Source organism: Nomia melanderi, chromosome 4, assembly GCF_051020985.1.
Source record: "Nomia melanderi isolate GNS246 chromosome 4, iyNomMela1, whole genome shotgun sequence".
Taxonomy (NCBI): Eukaryota; Metazoa; Arthropoda; class Insecta; order Hymenoptera; family Halictidae; genus Nomia; species Nomia melanderi.
Window position 1 is genome coordinate 16,318,338 of NC_135002.1, and position 19,386 is coordinate 16,337,723.

Consider the following 19,386-nt stretch of genomic DNA (forward strand, 5'->3'; position numbering starts at 1 on the left):
TTGAAACGGGCGTTATTTCAGACACGCGTGCGCGCACCGTTGCAGATTTATTTCATTTTACTGCGCGAACAGCTTCGAGGACTGACGAACTACGAGCTTCGGGTGGATCTGTCATTGAGGTGGTCTAATAGAAATTTTAGTTCCAATAGAATCTAACAAAAATATTGATAATGTAGAAATCGTACCAAATTCAACGAACGGATATGAATTTCGGCGAACCTACTGAGAAAGTGTTAACCGTCTTCACTTCGAGAAAAATCCGAATTCCGACGCACCTTTTGCGAAGCTTGAACTCAACGAGGGGCGAGAGGGGTGAACGTGTCGATTCAAGGAAGCCGTGAAAGGCGTGCAGCTTCCGGCGAACGCGTTAATCCGCGTTACCGTGTTAAGCACACTTCGTGACAGTCGAGTTAACCGGTGCCGGGTCCCGGATAATGCAACTTTAATTTCTGCGGCGTTCGCCGGTTACACGGAGTTAATCATCGCCGGTGGATGATAGTCGCTGTTGACGCGGAAACGAAAACAACTGTAACTCGATTCACGCCACCAACGTTACGTACTTGTTGCTGTGGCTTTCTCTACGATCGATTAGCAGTGCCGGAAAGTCATCGATGCTCGGACGCTACTGATCACCAACGATTGGAGAATTGTCGAGGAATTTTCGCACAATGCTGAATGGTTGGATTAAATTAGCGAAGACGGTCGTTGGACATCATCGAGAAATGGTTTTAAATAGTTGAAGTAATTGTATCTATGCCAAAATAGAAGGAACTGGTGAAAATTTATTACTAAAACTGTTCTATTGGGATGCTATAGTTGATAGAAAAATTGATTTTGACGTGTCAATTAATTTGATGTAATTGATGTAACAAGTTTATCGAAATTGATGGAATAGACGTGCGAGAACGTGCCACCGTAAAACCGGTAATGATATCTACCAAAGGGAGTGTCAACTAGTTTAATATAATACGTGTGCAAATTTTTTCTTAGAACATTCGAAATGAGAGTAATTTTAACGCAGGTGACCTTCTGCGGAAGATTAACAGAAATCTGAATTAGTGTAATATGACGTAGGAAACCATTTCACACCAGTCTCCGAAGAAGCAAACAAAATTGGTACACGAATTTGTTTCTATGAGAGAAATGATCAAGATTAAATGTAAACACATTTTATGCCAAAATATTGGAAATTTAAAATCTACTAATAAAAACTTGTCTTCGTGAAGAAAGTATCGCAGACACTGTCATCGATGGATTTTGAAGAAAAAAATTTTCTCCGGAAATGGTCGAAAATTTTCGGAAAATGACGCACTTCACAAAGACGAAGAAGATGTTTGCGTTCACGAAAATTCGTTACAGCCGCCCACGAAAATACTACGCGGTTGTCTGCTTGTCAGCGTGAGCTATACGATCATCCGATATAACGCGGGGATTAGTTTGTCAACGCGGGCCGGCGTGCGCGTACACGCGCTTGCATCGCCATCGCCAATGCATCTTCGGAGCATTGTTGCTCGGGTTTCGCAACGAACGTCTTAGAATTACGAAAATTTCTACTCCTCGCGGGCCTTGTCGAAATATATCTCGTCTGACTCAGAAACAATGCGAAAGACAATGACAGTCGAGAAGAACGACACCTTCGGCTTAGAATATCCAAAACCTTAGGTAGAGAGAATTATTATTTGGCAGAGCGCAACTGGATAACCGGGGAGAATGTTGTTAGTAACTATGATCTATAAATCTGTTATAAAATATGAATGTTTCTTGTGTTTCAATTTCACATTAGCAGCGGAATATTCATTAATATACAGTCACTTTTACTATTCGAATGTAAATGTTACTCCGGGGCAAAGTAATATAAAATAGCTCAGACAAATTATTTACTTTACTAAATAAAATTTCTTAACGATCTACGAACCTTCCCAATGTTTTCCACAAATATCGAAGAATCTCAACGAACTCACATCACTTAGGCCGGTGTCCTACCTGTGCAAGCATTATGCCTAATGGGCACAAACATCGACCTCTAAATGTCACAAAGCGCGGGAAAATGTTCGTGAACACGTCAGAATCACAAAGGCCTCGAAGAACACCAACGAAACTCTCCGACCAAAATCAACACGAAAAAGTCGGCGTCAGAATAATTCACATCCCTTCGGTTTATCCGATGGCTTTAAGAACCTCACAAATTGGTTGTCCTCTCAGACGATCATGTTCCATTAGATGCGAATATCGGAGAACCGTACGGTTCGTGTGTTCGAAGAAACGCTGGGCGATGATAAGTCGTTGAACGATTAAAAGAGAGCTGGGGACCAGGGAAGAAACGTCGAGGGTCCGTCGAAACGACGCGGTACCAACGGTGACGGCCTTACTCGTGGAATTTCGCTGGTCACAGCACCGGGACTCGCTTTCTTCAAGCGGTCGCACGCTACTCAATATACCGGTCGACGATAAACGCCACCCCTCCGTGCCCCCCGGCCTCGCGACCCCCTTCGGGAAGCAACGCGACGCTGTTCGAGGGCGATTGTAACAATATCTTCCGGCGAACGAAGGATGCGCAGCGCTCTAAGTTCAAGAGCCGTGTTCAGGGACATCACGCGCGGGCCGGATTCTTTTTTTTCTCTCGCTGGATAAGATAATCACGACATGCAGGGTTGCTGCACGCGACACGGGGGTTCTGGGATCGCGCCGGAGCAGAGGCGAACACTTCGAAGGCGGTCTTAAAGAATTTCTGGATTCTTGTAGTAATTCGAGGGTAGTTTTTCGTCGCAACGTTGCAACAAGATGAGAGCCAGTTGCTTCTGGATCACTGACAATTGCTTATTGTCATTTTCATTGAAGACTAACGATAAGGAATAAAATTTTGAGATAGATTTTGTGGATTATCGGGGTTGTTTCTTCTGATGATATTATATGACACTTTGATAAGAAAACGAAACTGTTGCGCGGATCACTGATAATTGCTTTTCGTTTGTGTTTAACGAAGGAGTTTCGGGATGACGCTTCTCGATGATGATGTTTGTCAGTTGCAGAAGGTAATTTGTTCTGATGATGTAACAGCATCTCAATCGGCGAGAAGGTGTGTTTTGTTTTGACATGAATTTTTTGTTCAAATTACTGAAACGGAAGTTTATATTGATTGAAGTAGTTGATTATAGTGAACAGCGTTTTCTGATGACACGGGGAAACACATTAAAAGGGGAAATCATTGGTCGAAATGACACTTTCGAAATCACTGTCAATAGCTTTTTACAAATTTGTCTTCTCCCTTTGGAGATTGATCAAAGCGGAATTTCATTTTAATTGAATGTCTAGACTATAGGAGGTAGTTTCTTCTGATGACGTTAGAATAACACTTTACAAAGGAGGGAAACTGTCTCCGGACCACTGACAATTACTTTTAATTAACTCCCCGGCTGTTTCCTCCGTTGACGTTAAAACAGCACTTTATGAAGGTGAAAAACTATTCCTCAATCACTGGCAATTATTTCTTATGAACCTCTTTCGGAGAATAATACAAAACTGCGAGTACGCAATTTTTGCAGAAGAATTCTTTTCCGTATTTTTGAGTATTGTTTCTGTAGATGAAGATGAATTTCATCGGCACGACTCTGCGATATATGTGACGTAAGACTATGTCAGTCAATTATTTCATTACCACGTCAAATAATTTCACTGAATGTATACAATGCACTGAGAAGAAAAACATGTACAATACAAACATTTTCTCCTTTTCCGAATTTCTTTCAACCATCATGATAAAATAACTAAAAATTTTAATTCGACATTCCTAAACCGAAGAATCAATTATCCAAAAGAAATATTCTTCAGAAATCGGTTAATCAAAATCAGAGCAAATCGAAGTTTTAGAGAAAAATTTCTGTAAGAAAACATTTTCCTTTCATAAATTCCACATAATTCACCTGTCGCAGTAAAATCAATCTTTCAAAGAAAAATCCAAAGTCGAACACGAAAGGCGAAAAAGAATTCTAAAGGAAAGCTTCTCGAAAGGAAAATCGAAGCGAGATAAATTTCCCTACGAGGCTGTCAAGAGAAGACAACGATCATCTAAGATTCGTTCGCCAAATCGAAAACGTCTGCGACCAACAGCACAACCAACAGGATCCGTTAATTTCAACCCGATTCGCAGTTCCTTCAGATTTAATCAGGCCTCTCGATGCTCGCGAAGCTTAGATTCTAGCAGTCAGCTAGGCGCTATCACTCGGTTCTCGTGTTCACCGCGCTCGCTTTTTTTCTCCGCCTCCTCTCTCTCTTTCCCGCGGGCCGGAGTTGGTTGACCGGGTCGAGATAGAGTCGGCCCGCGACGATCAAGAATCCGTCCGATGGTCACGTTCCAGCCGGTCGCCGTTTCGGCTTTCAGATAATCCGAGGGCACGGCTGCACGTGCGTACGCGTCAACTTCGCAGTCGCTGGAGCGAAGGAAATCATGATCGGAAGGGCTTCCTTATCAGCGTGGCCGGCGGGACGGACGGAAATACGGGAAAACCGTTGATCGGGATCGTTTTAGAGGCTGCTTTCTGTGGTATCGCGAGGGGAGCACCATCACAGATAATCACAGATAAATCACAGATAATCACCTGTACACCGCGCAGCCCGGTTCGGTGGCCGTACACTATTTTTCGGTCACGCGAAACACTGCGATCGCGCTTCAGACAGGGGTGGGGAAGATGGATCCTCAGTTCACCTAAGTCTACGCACTGTTCCGCGGCTCCAATACGTACACGTAGATCCTACTAGGCCTGTGTTCTGGCCGAGACTAACTCGAACGCTCGGCTCCTGCAGCCCTCGCAGTCATCCCTCCAGCCACGCACTTTTCCACCCTGGCGAAAGTATTGTCGCCTGCCATTCTTTCCGTCTCCAAGCTCGCCTTTCGATGCTAGACCTTATTTCGAACGGTTCGATAGTTTAAGATGGAAGTTACGGTTGGTCGAGTCTAATGGAAAAGCGGCAGACTGGGATCAGTGGAAAGAATCAGCTGGCGGGATAAGAAGAGCGAAGATCGCGGACAAAAGTTTCGCGGGCCAGCGGCAAGGGACGTCGGCCGCGCAGACCGTACGGTGGCGCCGCGACGCGGTCAGACCGACAAACCGACCAGTGGAACGCGAGGGTGGCATCCCCCACCAACGGCCGGCACCCCTTCCAGCATTGGCCACGAGGACACGATGCGCTGTATCAGGTATCGGAAGTATCGGTGACTTCAACGACCTGATCGGAAAGAAGGGTTGCGTTCGGCCGCGCGCTCCCGTGATTGGAACCGCGTTTTCGGGGTGGGAAATGGTATTTCAGGGTTGTTTTAAATGATTCATTGACGTCTTATCGATTTTTATTGGTTTTAATTTATTTTAGATGACCTTTCGTCTCATTGTAATTGCATGTTTCTTGGATTCCAAAGGGAATGTCGATTGACGAGGAATACTTATGAGTAAAAATGTTGTATTTGGGTGCGCTATATTGATTTTATAATTTTATATGTGACGGTTCTTTTTTCTTTATAAAATAGAGGATGTTATTTCTGTTTTCTGTAAAGTTTTGACCGCGTAGAGTGAGAATGATTTCTGGACAAATGCACGAGTTTAACTCCTTGTCAGTAATATATTTCTATGAATATAGAATTCTAACCCACGTGGTTAGCATAAAGTGCAGCGAGTTTACATGAACTTGTAGAGACGCCATATTGAAGGCAGATTGTTGACTCTTGTTAAAAGGAGGATTGTTTCAGAAGATTTTCTCCGCCTTAACAATTCTTCGTCGGTAAGAAGTTTGTGCAGTAGCAATTGTTTACTTTCAATTCGTAGTTTGGAATATCTTTTTCTTTTAGAAAGTTTTTGTAAAACATTTCTTGCCTTATAAGTCGAAGAAAATATACAATTTCTTAACCTGAAGTTCTCGTTAGACCGTGTTACGCGAAATAAAGTTTACTACGTGTTAAAATGGCTATCGAAACAGTTAAGGTGACTAATTTGCAATTAAGTAACAAAATTTGTGTTTTCTAGGAGTGAACGTGATCTTTATTAAAATTTTAAACTAATTAAATTAATAATTGTATTAACATCTATTAACTATTCATTATTTTGAACGATTTAGTAAAAATATACTAGCATTAAACATTGGTACTCTGTTTGCTAAAAATTCTTTCTTTCCACTAAAAAGAAAAGAATTTCAGTAATATTCGATTATAGAAAATCTATTAATAAAATATTCGAAATAAAAGCGAATATTAAATAATCGGAAAGTACCAGTTTTAAGAACATAATCGCAAAAGATAATCGCAAATCGATTTGTGCTTTCCCATATTACTTGGTATGAATAATTACTGCAGTCCGTTTATGAAGTGACAAATGTTTCACAGAAAATACGAATTTCTATGTAATTCCAATTTTACAAGACATAATCCGCGTTAAAGATTTATAACGATTGATTTGGGAGTAGTCCAAGTAATCCGAACTAATTGATTTCGTACGTGCTGATGCAATTATACTATTAAGTGATTCAATGAATCGAAATGGCCGTAGTTTAGCGTGCACGGTAACGACGGAAAATGCTAGGGGCTGAAAACGAGTTCAGGAGGGTGGCGGAGGGTGGCAGTTTAGCTTCTGGCTCCTTTTTCCGATCATATCGGGAGTCGAACCTCGGCGACAGGGTGGGAAAAGTGGTGCAGGAGCATGCGCCGGGAAGGGGTAAACTTAGGCGCAGGTTCTAACCCCTCGTAATCCCCACTCCAGCCGCTTTCTGGACGATCACACGACCCGACGTTTTTCCACCCTTATCTTCGCTCGCTTCGCTGTCTCGAAAACCTATACAGACATTTTCATAGCCTGCGCCGTGAACATGTTGAGGGATGTTCCGTTCTTTTTACTTTTTTTTTGGCATAATGGTTGGTTTTTCTGTAAAACGATTCTGGTACGTTATGGAAATAGAAATTGATTCCTCTCGCGAGACTTTCGTTCGTTTATTATGCAACGAATAAAACGCGACATAGTACGCGTTAATCGAGCATTTTACCGTAGTTTGCGGTTTATGTTACATATTGGTACTCGTGAGTGTAAATATTGATATACTTGGGGAAAAATTGGTTTTACTAAAGTGGTACTCTTCTCAATTGTAAATTTCTGTTGCTTTTCGTTTACCGCGGAGAGTGTGAATTGTGCTAATCCTTGTATTTCCTCGTTACTTATTCTTGCAGAATAGAAGTTACCAAATTAGAATTGTTAACGATGGTACGAATCGATAAAGTAAATTGTTTTTGGAGGATTGTGATTACTTATTACTTTTCCTTGAGAGGATAAATGAACATCGAAGCGAAATATTGTTTCGCGTTAATCTCGAATCGTGTCGCAACATGTTCTCTCAGAATTGTGGTCGCAATGTATTCCCGTTATCCAATTGTTTATTAGCAATGTTATATCACGAAAAATTCGACAATAAAGTTTCAGAGATAACAATTCTTAGAACTAAAATTCATGGAGAAAGACATTTTTTGCTTCCTTTAACGATTTAATGACATTTATCGAAATTAATGTATTCGCAAGATAGTGTAAACAATTTTATGTACAACATTGATTGGTCTTTGTTATTTTAACTACAAGAATTTTGTTGCTGATCAAACAGCAAAGTTTCAGGTTGTGTTAAGCAAAGATTCAAGTTTCTTTCACTGGAAAGACCATCTGCTGTGCATTACTTTCCTCCTCAAATGCACAAAGAAATGCTTTCTCGGATAATGCAAATCTTTAAACGTTTGAAATAGCACACTCTCATGAAACGAATACAGTTATTTATTTATTAAAGAAGAAAAAATGGAACATAATTAAGTAAAAGTAATAAACGTTATACAAAGAAGCGTGAGTTTTACAAATACCTTATTTTGGAGAGTAAAATGAATAACTGATTTACAATAATAAACAGTCTGAAACAGTTTCAGAGAGAAGATGTTTTAATTTAGAAGAAAACACGGATTATTCCAAGAATGTAAACTTTTCTACCTTTGATCACAAAAAATAAACTATCAAATAATGCGATTAAAGTTAATTAATAAAGATAATAAAATATTTTGAAAGACTTAAAAACTAATATGTTAAAATAAGTGTTTCGAAATCTTTTATTCTCTTTACTAATAAACTTTAATTACATTATTTGATAGTTTACTTCTTGTGATCGTTCGTTTACTCATTAAAGGCAGCCATAGCAATCTGAATTAATTATAAGTATTATAACATTCGCATTTATTCGAATTAAATATTCTCTTGACAAGTCAATAAAAATCAAAGCCGAAAATAACAATTTAGATAAATGTTTAGATAAAGCATTAATCAATTTACACAGAATGCTTATATTATTTTAATGAAAGATTCACTAAATCATTGCTATGGTCTAACTTTCTCCTAGAAATTTTACTTAAACACTACAAATATTTGGTTAAGCTAAATGAATATCAACCGGAAGTGCTTCACAATTCAATATTCATGTTATTCCTAAACACTTTACGCATTTTCACTATTTGACTAATATTTTATAATTAATCAGTAATTTCCTCCAAAGTATATGAAAAATTATTTTATCTATGAAGACGACAGTGAGCGCATTGATGACTACGACAGATCTGTCCTCCCCTATTCAGACCCAAAAACGACCCTGAATCATCCCGTCGCGTCGCGCCGTGCCGTTTCGAGCCACTCCCCCGAAGGCCCCGGACGCATCAGTAACGAAAAGAAAGAAGAAGAAAAAGATGGTACGATACACCTGATGAGACTGGTGGTCGCCGCTGCTACGTCCCGCAGCGTGACCCATTGTTTCCTGTCGTTCCGTCGAGACGGGGCCCGAGGTGCGTTTACTTTCGATCACATAATGAGCGGCAATGTAGGCCAGGAACGTCCACAGAATCATATTTCGCCGTACGAGGCGACACTCAACACCGCTACCGAGTCGCACAGAGAACAGACGATTAATGCGATAGCGTTCCGCGTTTCTTGGAATCCAAGGTAATCGTCGAGTAATAAAGAACGGCGGAACGGGTATGTCGAACGCCATTGCTCGCCATCTTAGGTCCATAAATGACAAGGTACAAATGGAATATTTATCATGGGTCCCTAAATGTTACGAAAATTAGCTTTCTAAGACAATCCATGCGACTTATTTCTCTTATAAGAAATTTGATATAAATTATTCAATATTGATATAATAAGATAAATACAGAGTTTTAACAAGTTTATTAGCAATTTCTAATGAAGGTAACGCTGCATAGGATTTTACGTAGTAATGTTCGTGATTAGATAATGATTCGTAATGATCAAGATGTATAATCGAATGTTTCGAAACACTTAATTTTTAGAAATACGGAAAAACATTCTCGATTCTCTCATTTCACTTATTGCTTGTTTTTCTTCAAGCAATTCGGTTCATTTAGAGGATACAGCGTTCAGTTTATCCGCGAGGCTCTATAGAATTGATCAATTTCCAAGCTTCGTCTCGCGACACTCGATACTACTAGCGTTTTAGAAGACGAGGCCGGCTGTTCTGCGCAGAAAACTTTGTAAGTTGAGAATAGCGTGTCTACAAGTAGAAATCTGCAGTTCAAGACACATTCTTAAAATGTCTAAGACTAGTATATTTTTAGACAAAGTCCAGTTTACACATCTCTTCCGTTATTTCCGTCGCGTTCTCCAATTGTATAGTATTAAAAATTATTGCCTACTATAAGCAAGACGCGACTCATTGCGTCACTGCGACTGCAATTTCACGCCCAGATATTCGTATTTCGCGGCTCAGGCCTTGAACCCGTTGTTTATATTGTCCGCTTCCTGATCGAAATCGTGATCTCACACATCGATACCGTGGCGTTTGATATCGCAATGTTATGCGACATTGTCGAAATTGTTCGAGTCGAGTGCGTGTACGCATCGCGCAAGTATGACGACGGCGATTTCGACACGAGCCACGCAATACGATTCTGTCTGAAAACAATCTGGGAAAATATTTATGCGTTGCGCAAGTTATGAAATTTTGATCGATTTCTTTTTTTAACGACACGCGGAGAAGCATTCGACAAACGAAATCGTGCGTGCAGGAAAAATTGCGAATTAGTATCAATAAGGTGTATAGTAAACAATTCTTTCGAAAAGTGATAAAAGATAAATAATAACGGATGTTATTCAAGATGCATTTATTTTATATTTCCCGGAAAATAAACTTTGAATTTGAAAAAACAGCAAATTATTTAGTACTTAGTAAATTACTTATAAAACTATAAAAATGAGTTTAAATTTTACTTCACATTTTTCTTAGACGTTAAAATGTCTAAAACTGTTATATTTTTAGACAAAGTAAACTGTTTTACATTTTACTTGATTGTTTGCATTAAAATGATTGAATGTAACCATTAAATCGTTCTTGTGAACGTAAGGGAGAATAGGGTAAAACGGAACATCAATGTTTTTCGTAGATAATACTTGTGCACTGATCTGCAGTCTGTTACAAACTATACTGAGGATTTATCAGGTCTATATCATGCAACACCAGCTTGATACGAGCTCCTTATCTACGAAAACCATTGGTGTTCCATATTATCCTACTCTCCTTATATATTCAGTTTCGTAAACAAATTTTATGTTTTACATACTTATCAAACCCTTCTCGTACAATATCGTATCAGACTCATGGTGAAAATTTCAAATATATTTAACAAATATATAATTGCGTTTGGCGGGTATACACGTCATCTTAAAGCTTGAAATGATACTAATTCTTTCAACGATCACTTCCTTATTTTTTCAAACATGTAATTCTTCTTTGTTTTGCTTTCGTTTTTCATAAAAATATACCGCAGGTGAATTCGTCCTGCGCTTAACGAGTACACACTTGATTTCTTGATTTTACTGTGCGCAAAACGAGAATTTTTTTAAACTAATTCCCACAGGTATCACGTTAATAGTAACGCTTCAGAGTAAACGTAGACGAAGAATAAGCGTAGAATTTTTGTCTTTTTCCAATGAATCATAGACATTAAATTAGTTTTGCTGAACGCAATTGACAAAATAATTATAGGACAAATGGTTAAAGAAGGTTTCTGTAAGCGTTATCTATGAAATCATTCGATTCGTTGCCAAACTCTCACAAGAAAACGATGTCAGCGGAATCGATCTAGAAACGTTCGTAGTCACACGATAAGCAAAATTGAAGCTTGGTAGTTGCCGCAACACCTTTCTCAGGCGTGTTATGCAATGTCATAATCTCGTCTAATTGCGGCTACAAGAAGCAATTCGCGATAGGCGTTTCGGTGGATTAATTAAGACGTTTCCTAAGACGCCGCTTAATTTTCTTACGAGCGAGCGCGTATGCGTACGTGAGCGCACATGTGTACATATGTAAAATTGTCGGACGCAAAGGGAACGCGATCGCAAATTCGAAAGAGGGATATAGGAAAAGGGAGAGCCGATCGAACCCGACCGAAAGCGATTCCGAAAGGGTTGCGGACTCGTCCAACTGGTTCCCTGATGGGAAACGGAGCCTGCAATTTATAAACATACGGCAGAATGTCATTCGACGTTGCTCATTAGCATCGAGCATCGATCACTGTGCCACGAATCGTGAAAAACCGCTACCGGAGCTTGAAACATCGATCCTTCGGGTTTTATTTTATCGTTGACGACAGAAGGGGTGAGCAATGTCGGGGATGATGATTTTGGGGCCTGTTTTTTGCGTGTCCATTGAAAGTTCGGAGGGTGCTACATACTGCGCTGAGAACCTGATTTGATAATTGTTTCACACTGGAAAGGTGAAATTTTCTGTTGAATTCGTTTTATTGAGAGTGGTTGAGATAAACTCGTGATAAACGTGTATCTTCTTATTTTATTAGAAAATTGAGAGTATTGTAGTAAGTATTATAATAGAATAGGAAATTTATTAAGTAATCATTCAGTAACCGGTGTACAGATATTTGAAAGATATTTGTTTCTAATATCCATATAAACGTAATGATTTTCACGCTTTGATTTAGAATTACACTATAGTACTGTATAATATTATTTATATAAGTATGAAATCATTGTAGGTTCGTACATACAGGAATATAATTATTTAAAAATGTATTTTGAAAAATCAATGTAATCAGTCTTTTAAGCGTGATGCGAATATGTACAAGAAATTCATAAAGAAAATAATTATAGAGATATTAAAAATATTTACCATTTACGTCCTCATTGTTATGTTGATGTATATTAATTATACATGATTATTGAATAATAGATAAGAATAAATAAAATACTTGTAACTTTTATGTGTTAACATTTTGGGAAACATAAGGCTTTGTTAATCAGTTTCAATAAAATAAAGCGAGCAACTGATGGGAACATGATTGCTAATAAAATCATACATTTCATAACAATTTAACGGTTTATACATTTGTATGGCAATACAATATAGAAATGATTTTACCTCGAATTTGATTTATTGAAATGCAACGATGGCACATTCGATTAGCTGTTTCTTCGTTTTCTCAGCAAAATATTGTATAACAATCGAACAGCGCACGGCCGTCGTATAACGTGTTGTTTGCTCGGTAATTGCATTTGGTTGCACAACGCGCCCGCGCCGCCTTGCCATCGCGATTCGTCGCTCGGAAAACACCGCGTGAAACATAAACACGGACCCACTGGAACTCGATAACATTTGCCGAAGATTGCGGTATTTTCGAACGATGTTCGTTAATACATTACGACAAGCAAACACCTGCACGACGTACTTTTGTGGTAACAGCAGCAACATTTGTTGTAAGTCGTGATAATAACAGGAAAACACTTGTTCATTGTCGATTATTCGATTTTTATTGTATATCAATGTTGTGATCAAGAGTGAACACTGGTGTCACGCAAACATGATTTCGTCATTTTCGAAACAATTATTATAAAAAATCATGTATGTATTGCATTTTACATTTAATGTTATGGTTTTATTATTATAAAATACGATATAGTATATAATATATTTATAAGAACGTATAATATTTATATGTATAAATAAACATACGATCGTTAAAATACAAGAAGATTTCGCTAATATATTTTGAACTAAGACAGTGAAGTAGCTATTGTGAAGTATCACGGCATAGGCATTTTTAATACTCATCAAACGAACTGCTACGCAAAAATAGATAAAAATTCACTTTACATCCCTTTACTCGCCTCCTCAGTAAGATATCAACATACTCTATTTGACAGTAAACTAAACAGAAACTGTCTACGATGTACGTATCTACAAATTTCAAACTAATACACATTCCAAATTCTCGAATACAATAAAAAATAAACATATCAACGTATTAGAATAAGAATCAAACGTTTTTAGAGAATGCCTCGCAGTAAACACGAGTGACAAAAGTAAGAACCTATAAAGCCGGTCATTCCGACTAATTCGCTGAATTATACAGTTGTTACAATTAGTGGAAATATGCGAGGGAGTCTCCGATACCAAAGAGGTATCCAGCGAGCGTCAAAAGTTCCAAAGAATGGGCGCAATATCGAGCGGATGTCGCGGAAATTTTTCCACGAACGCGACCTGCACGCCGGAAAGCGCATCGACTCGGCAATGCGGACAATTGCATCCCCCCTAGAAGCCATTCGTGATGAAAGTCCAGCGTCCATGGGGGCAATGGGGTAGCCGGGTGTGGGGGTCGCATTCCGGCCGAGATTAATTCAGAGCGAAGAGGAATTCAGCGTCTATCTCGCCGCTCGCGGAACCGTTTTCGAGCAATTATTTCAGCAACATTGCAAAACGATCGCGCGCTGCGCCTTCGCCTCCTCCCCACTCCCGCTGCCGCCCTCCTACTCGATCCTACCAGGCCTAGGAGCACGCTGCGATTAAGTTGCAACCTATATCTTCGCGATTACCAACCTACGTTCAATTTTGCTTTTCTCATTTCAGATTTTCACCGTTTTTGTGGAAGATGTTTTCACCCATCATTGCAGTTTTTAAAGGGAATGTGTGTACATTCAGAAGTTTAGAATTGTTTTATTCTGTAGAAATGGGACGAGTCGGGTGTATTATGTTTCAGAATGTAAACGTTGTGAGGAGTTCTTGGGGGTTTTGATGTGTGAAATAGTTCGAAGTTTTTAGTGTTGTTCATCGACACGCTGGACATTTGAAATACAATACTTCGATACTTTTGAATAACGCTCTTAAGTGGATAGATTTTTGATTATTTTCTTTTTATATCTGAAACTAGTATTTTTACAGAGAAAATTGACCAGATTCTGTGAATAATTTAAAAATATTTGTATATGAGGATCTGTATAAGTTACATCTGGTACTGTCAGTATTTCATAGTATAATTATATTAAGATCCCATGATGAATAAGTAGATGGTTGCAAATATAAAAATATTGTTAAATATTCTTTCGATCACTTATATTACATATTGCACTAGAAACATAGAATTTGTCGTGTATCACTTATCTAATGTGTTCTCTAAGCTGTACACACTATTAGCTAACCAATTTCTGCTCAACGCATTAACGGCACAAAATGCGATCCCTTACTTTTTTAAAATTCATCACTTACAATACAAATAAACAAAAAACGTTCGATTATCTTAGCTAAAGATATTATGATTCTCCAACACCCCAAATGATAAACAGCAAACTAAAAACAGTTATTTCACTCTTAACAGCAAGATGCAGTCTTCCATCTCCACCAATCCAACTACCGATAACGAAACAGCAAGACGAAGTTGAAGAATTCAAGAATCCCATGCAGGGAAGGGACGGAAACCGAGGCGCGGGACGATTAAGCGTAAAACACGGGAGAACCGACACTCGAGAATTCAAATCCGGGGGGTCGAGAGCGTCCCGCGCCGGGAATCAAAATACATTTAGGATTTCCACAAAGGGAAAAAGTGGCATTATTCGTCGGCGAGCTGCACAAAGGCATTAGCAGCATTTTGCGCCCTTAATATATTATTCCTCGCTCTCGTATTTTTTTTCTCTCTGTTCGAGCACCTCCTCACCCCTTTTCTCTCGGCCGCACCCCTTTCACGTCAATAGACAGACGTAAGGAATTCTCTTGCCGATCGTGATCGTCTTCGGCGCGATGCAAATAATCCCGATGCAAATCAGCCGGTATGCAAATATGGCCGAACATGTGTGTCCCGGTCCCGTCTTCCCGGACCCTTTTTCCGGCCGAAGATCATTGGTATTTGCATATCTTGGATATTTCCTCTCATTGTATCGGGGCCATTGTGCCGCGGATCCTCCCGTGGATCCGAGCCATTAATCCGAATATCGCTTTGAATCGAACTGCATGGCACGATTGACAGATAGCCTCGAGTGTTCCCAGGAGAATCTGCCGGGACAGAACACCGTCTTCCGGTTTCTTCGATGCCGGATGCTGCTCGGGGTGCGATCGAACGGAGACTTGAATTATCGACGCGATGGGGTTCATCATGGGATTGGAGGGGGTGAGAAGAGATTGAGTTCATGGGCTGGAGTGGGCGTCTGGTTCCAACCGTTATTTATTGCTATTATTGTTTATTACTCTTTTTACATGGGGTGTAAGATTCATCTGGGCCATTCGAAATACTTTCGTTATATTTGATGATATGAAGTTTAAAATAAAATTTATAGAATTTGTAGGGGAAGATGTTTATTAACAACGAATTGGATTTATTTTTAATAGTTAATTTAATTATTTTAGACCTCCAACTGTGATACTTTAAACAGTACAGATTTTAATATAATCTGTGTGACTTTTGGTATTTGGTAATTATTTTTACAAACGTGTAATTCTTTATAAACAATTAAAATTCATGCTCACTAAAAACGATGAAATCCAACAGCCAGAATACTTATCCGAATTTCAACATTAACAACAATTTTTATTATTTCGCTTCTGTACCGGATTCTAATACATAATAAAATTAAATATTATTAAATTAAATTCAGAAAAGGACCACCCAAACTATAATTGTATCGTTAACATTTTTTAAAGCAATACGTTTCAAAGATCCGATGAATGTATCTATCGAATAATAAAAGAAAAAGGGTAATAAACGATTTGTAATTCGAATAGCGCGAAGTAAGATGAAGAGTTCGGATGTTCAAACCAAGGCACCATCATCTAGATACAAATTGTGTGTTGAAGGGCGCAGCTGTCTGTACGGAGCCGATAAAAGAAAGAAACAGCGAACGTGAGAAAAAAGGGCGCAGTCCTCCTCGGTTCCTTCGGCATATCAAAATTACGGGACAATCGAGAGCGTATCGAAACGAGGACCCAGAGAGAGAGAAAGAGTCGAGCGTATTATTCTTCGGACGCGATTGCGCCGGAGTCGTCATTGTCTGAAACCAGTTCGCGCTGATGCCTCTTTGCATACCCACTCCTCCGTCGAATCGTAATTATTGGTCCTCGCGCATTGATTATTAAAGAGCTTATTATAGGGTGTCCCCTTGGCCTTGATCTTCCTCCGTCTGCACGCAGCACGGGGAATGAAAAAAGAAAGGATCGTTGCAGTTTGATCGTCGTGAGTGATCTGAATTGAAAATTGAGCGAGGAATTAATGAAAGTAAAACCAACGTATCAATTCGAGACGTTACGTTCGAACCGTTTCCAACCGGTAACGGAAATAAATTACGCAGGAATTTAATTCAATTCTTCAAATCATGTTGGGCACTGTGTATTCATTTATACAAGGTGTTCGCTGACTGGCGAGATACTCTTAACTGAAAAGAAGGATGCTGTGTAAGAACACAAGTTGAAAATATAGAATAAATGTTGTTCATTTAGAACTTTTTTGTAAGAAAATAAAAATTCCAAATTTATGGTATACGCGTATTTCCTTTTGGCTGTCTCAGGAAATTGTTCTACATGAAAAATCAGTGAACAATGTAATATTTTACTGTTCAAGACTTGAATTAACGTTTCGAGAAAATTTGATTTGTGTTCAGAATTGTGTTTGGTTATCTTCCAATAGAGTATGTTCGAATTCAGTTTGTTTGAAAGTTAGACTCAAATAAAGAAATTCTACTTTCATAGTTTTTTTGATTTTCGAATGTCGAATAATTTCATTTTTGTGTACGCATTTTAGAAACCTTTTTAAACCATTTTAAACCTTCAAAGTATATATAACAACGAATAAAATTTTTAAATATTTTACGCAAAAGAAATACTATATGTTTTAGATTTTCTTACAGGCGGTTTTAATATGTTTTGTCTTATGTCTTCAAGGCTAAGAGTTGCTGATACATAACTATTATTGACAAATAAGAACTATTAAAAATATTCCATGCATAAATAAATTATCGCCTTATTAGAATAAAATTGTCAATTACATATTTATTCATGGATTTAAATGTATGCATGAAAAGAAATTTCATAAAATATAAAATTTAATTCTGTTGATTTAATTAAATACGTCTTTATATAATTATGGTAGTCGGTTTCTTTATTCTTTTTAATTGCTGTTTTTCCGTTAGCCAAAACAGTCGTTGAACATCTGACTTGAAGGTTGACTTAATACAAACATTCGTCCTCATCCCTGTTGAGTCTGATTTGAGGAGAAACACATGTTCACCGAATATATTTTCTTTATTTCTGTAGAACAGCAGATTCTTGCAGGATTAAGCATGGTCTCTTGAAAACCTGGAGACCATTTTGTTCTATAAATAAATAATGTCACCAACGAACCATAGACATCGCTGCAAAGTGAATACTATCAGTTTTTAATCTTATGCTCGTATATATAAATTGTTTTTGAAACATCATTAGACTGCGATTCCCAATATAAAAAGAATTTATCGAATTCAATAAAACAAACTGCAAAAAAGTCCATACAATAATTCCAAGTACGCGATTAAATAAAAAAACATTTCAACAATAATAAAAAGAAGGACAAAAAGAAAACAACAAAACGTCTTCACAAATCATTTCTAACCGCCTATCAATGGATGGAATCCAGAAAAGCAGGGGAAAAACATAGTCAATGGGGAATCGGACAAAAAAGTGTTAGTCAAAGAAGGAAGTCAGATCCCGGGATCGATATCTAGATTGATTTCAAGAGGAAAGAAAATGTTCTGAAGCCGAGTTAAACGTTGCCAGTGATCCCAAATCATTGCTGAAAATCGAGTCCATGGAAAGTCGTTGCAGGTAGCTCGGACGGCGTCCATTGTGTTCGCCGGGAGAAGAAGCTACGTGTGCCAGCCACGGAAAGTGATACCCATTCAGGCTGTTCTTCTTCGTCCACGGGGAGTCCTGGAACTGGAAACGTGAGACGTTGCTAGCCGTAACAAAGGCGACAGGTAGAAACACTCTTGCGGATAGAAAAGCTGCGCTCCTTCGGGAAACCGGACGATCAGATACCGTTTGCTCTCGTAAACTGAAATCATCGGGGGTGTCGGAGCAACTGGATCACATCGTTTCTCGTTTAACGAGAGGCTAGTTGTACTGACACCTTCGTGGCAGTGCGCGTTATTCTTAAACGTCCCACTTAATAAAGTATAAAAGTTTGAAGTAATGTTAAGGCAGAGAGATGATAGAAAAGACTTATTGTAAGCGTTGCTACTTTGAAGCGACATGGGTTTGGTTTTTTTGATATTTTCGTGTAGTTTTTGTGCGTATCTTAATAGAAGTTTGTAATTAAAAAGGTCTACGTACAATAGATTATTGACGTTGAATAGTACAATTTGTAGAAAATATAGGACAACATGAACGTCGATAAATGTTGATGAATTGATGTTTTTGTCCTAGAAGAAGAGATACATACATTAACATCAGATTAAAGACATGATTTACTGGTATAAAATGTTATTGTAGTTTTTGTAAGGTATTTTTCATAGTTATTTGTGCTATCAATATTTATTTGTAGGCAGTCTATCTTCGTGCATTTATAGCTGATAAAAATGGTCCAGTACTTATTTGAAGAATGGAAAGCATTATAAAATTTAATATATATTCATGGAGCTTCTTATTTTATTCAGACCAATAACAATAGAAAGAATATCTTAATTGATATTTACCTATCTGTTTAAAGCTTTTATAAAAATGTACATTTGCATAAAATGACGCATAATACTAGATTAAGAGTTATATTTTATTACATTGCGTTTCATGTCAACCTGATATTGTCCGTCATTGGTAGTTCGCATATAAAGATTTTCACACGATTTTCGATCTGTGTAAACTGATTTACATGTAATGGGATTTAAACAGAAGTTTATTTCTTCAATTAACTCTTTAATTGCAAAGGGAGTAAGAATTTGCAAAAAGATTTAATATTTTTTATAATTTTTAAGTTATCAATAAAGAAAATCTGGCAATGATGATGCAAGAAACAGATTTCTATCTCTGTCTTTCATATTGACCGCACCGTACTGACCTGTGTATGTGCCTTAT

At 38.2% G+C, this 19,386-nt stretch overlaps 1 protein-coding gene across 4 annotated transcripts in view; it reads right to left on the reverse strand.

Moving 5' to 3' along the window:
- cut (homeobox protein, cut) overlaps positions 1 to 4,760 on the reverse strand; it is a 137,925-nt gene extending 133,165 nt beyond the window's left edge. For all 4 annotated transcript variants that reach the window (XM_076366463.1, XM_076366465.1, XM_076366464.1 and 1 more), the window contains exon 1: positions 4,596 to 4,760. The gene's annotated coding sequence lies outside the window, so the exon portion shown is untranslated. The remainder of the gene's footprint in view (positions 1 to 4,595) is intronic.
- Positions 4,761 to 19,386: the final 14,626 nt, after the last annotated feature.